This window comes from Medicago sativa, chromosome 1 (genome assembly GCF_051527215.1).
Source record: "Medicago sativa cultivar Bolivia chromosome 1, Bolivia_mono, whole genome shotgun sequence".
Taxonomy (NCBI): domain Eukaryota; kingdom Viridiplantae; phylum Streptophyta; class Magnoliopsida; order Fabales; family Fabaceae; genus Medicago; species Medicago sativa.
Genome location: NC_140749.1, coordinates 40,378,406 through 40,381,255, shown reverse-complemented (window position 1 = coordinate 40,381,255; position 2,850 = coordinate 40,378,406). Strand labels below are relative to the sequence as shown.

Sequence of the window (2,850 nt, the reverse complement as noted above, 5' to 3'; positions counted from 1 at the left end):
TTTACGATGATGAACCTTTGGGTTTTGAAGAAGATCCAATGGAATCTACAATAAAAATGAAGGCCCAAGATCCTCTTGAAGAAGTGGATATAGGAGATGGTTCTGTAAAAAGACCAACATACATAAGTTCAAAGATTCCTAAGAGCTTCAGAGATCGAATTGTGGCGCTTTTGAAAAATTACAAGGATTGCTTTGCTTGGGATTATCATGAAATGCCTAGTTTGAGTAGAAAGGTTGTAGAGTTGCAATTGCCAATCAGGACAGACAAGAAACCAGTGAAGCAAATTCCAAGAAGGTTTGCACCAGAGATTCTACCAAAAATAAAAGAAGAGATCGAAAGACTCCTCAAATGTGGCTTCATCAGACCTGCAAGGTATGTTGATTGGTTAGCTAATGTAGTTCCTGTTAAAAAGAAAAATGGAAGTATAAGAGTTTGTATTGATTTTAGAGATTTAAATCTCGCCACTCCTAAAGATGAATATCCTATGCCAGTAGCAGAAATGTTGGTAGATTCTGCAGCAGGTTTCGAATATTTGAGTATGCTTGATGGTTATTCAGGTTATAATCAAATATTTATTGCTGAAGAAGATGTTTCTAAAACAGCATTTCGATGCCCAGGGGCATTAGGATGTTATGAGTGGATAGTAATGCCATTTGGTCTTAAAAATGCTGGTGCTACATATCAAAGAGCAATGAATTCAATGTTTCATGATTTAATTGAAGATTTTATGCAAATTTACATTGATGATATTGTTGTGAAATCATCTTCTGAAAACAAACACTTAGAACATTTACGTTTATCATTCGAAAGGATGAGACAATATGGATTAAAAATGAATCCATTAAAATGTGCGTTTGGTGTTTGTGCAGGTGATTTTTTAGGATTTGTTGTCCATAAAAAGGGCATCGAAATCAATCAAAATAAGACTAAAGCTATAATGGAGGCTAAAGCACCCTCTACCAAAAAAGAGTTGCAGTCTTTATTAGGCAAAATAAATTTCCTCAGAAGATTTATATCTAATCTAAGTGGCAGAGCACAAGCATTCTCGTCATTACTTCGATTAAAGAAAGAGGAAATTTTTAGATGGGAGCCTGAACACCAAAAGGCATTTGAAGACATAAAGTCATATTTATCTAATCCTCCTATTCTTTCACCTTTGTTGAAAGACAAAAAGATGAAGTTATATATAGCATCATCTGAAAGAACTATAGGGAGTATGTTAGCACAAGAGGATGAAAATGGTGTAGAAAGAGCCATTTATTATCTTAGTAGAGTTTTAAGTGATGTTGAAACAAGATATCATCCTAGTGAAAAATTATGTCTTTGTTTGTATTTCTCATGTGTGAAACTTAAGCATTATATAAGACCTTTTGATGTTTATGTTTATTCCCATTTCGATATTATTAAGCACATGTTATCTAAACCTATTCTGCATAGTAGAGTTGGTAAATGGGCTTTGGCACTCACAGAATATTCTTTAACTTATCAATCTTTGAAAACTGTGAAAGGCCAAATAGTGGCTGATTTTATTGCTGATCATTCCATTGAAGAACCTGTGACTGGGGGCATCGAAACATTTCCATGGACATTGTATTTCGACGGGTCTAGTCATAAAAATGGTTCTGGAATAGGTATAGTTATTGTTTCACCAACAAATGAAGTAACCAAATATAAATTTCGAATTAGCCAATATTGTTCGAATAATGAGGCAGAATATGAAGCCTTAATAAATGGTTTAGAGATTTTGCTCGAACTGGGGGCAAAATGTTTAATTATTAGAGGTGATTCTGAATTAGTAATAAAGCAAATAACAAAAGAATATAAATGCCTCAAAGAAACTTTGATAATGTATTACACTATAGTTAATGCATTACTTAAACATTTTGTTCAAATTGAAGTTCAACATGTTCCTAGAGCAGAAAATCAAGAAGCTAATGATTTAGCTCAATTAGCTTCTGGATACAAACTTTCGAAGGAACAAGAGCAAGAGGTTATTGAAATTAAAACAAAGCGTAATTCGATAGACATTGTGCCTAACAAATTGTTAAGACCAAAACTTGGGGGCATGGAAGCATCTCAAGGATACCTTCAGAGTGCAAAATTTTCTGAAATTTTGGTCATTAACAATTTGGATGATAATGATTGGCGAAAACCCATAGTCAATTTTTTGGAAAATCCAGATGGCACAACTTGTAGAAAAGTCAAATATAGAGCCTTGAGTTATGTGATAATAGGCAATGAATTATTTAAAAAGACTCCAGAAGGAGTTTTACTTAAATGCCTTAGTGAAGCAGAAGCATACTTGGCTGTATCGAATACTCATAGTGGTGCTTGTGGTACACATCAAGCAGGCCATAAAATAAAATGGCTTTTGTTTCGACAAGGTGTTTATTGGCCAACCATGTTAAAAGATTGCATAAATTTTGCTAAAGGTTGTAAAGAATGTCAAGAACATGCTGGAATTCAAAAAGTACCAGCTAGTGAATTACATTCAATAGTGAAACCTTGGCCATTCAGAGGATGGGCTTTAGATGTAATTGGGGAAATCAAACCTAAGTCATCCAAAGGCTACAAATATATTTTGGTTGGAATAGATTATTTCACTAAATGGATAGAAGCTGTTCCACTAAAAGATGTTACTCAAGATGAAGTTATAAACTTCATTCAAAAATTTATTATTTATAGATTTGGCATACCAGAAACTATTACTACAGATCAAGGATCTGTATTTACTGGTCGAAAGATGGTAAAATTTGCTGAAGAAATAGGATATAAATTGTTGACTTCAACACCATATTATGCTCAGGCAAATGGTCAGGTAGAAGCAGCAAATAAGAATTTGATTACTA

General features: G+C 33.6%; 1 long non-coding RNA gene across 1 annotated transcript; it reads left to right on the top strand.

Annotated features, from left to right (window-relative positions):
- Positions 1-246: 246 nt before the first annotated feature.
- LOC146954928 (uncharacterized) lies at positions 247-1,333 on the top strand. Its single transcript, XR_015007303.1, has 2 exons — positions 247-373; positions 871-1,333. It is a non-coding gene; the product is annotated as an uncharacterized LOC146954928 (long non-coding RNA).
- The last annotated feature ends 1,517 nt before the right edge of the window (positions 1,334-2,850 follow it).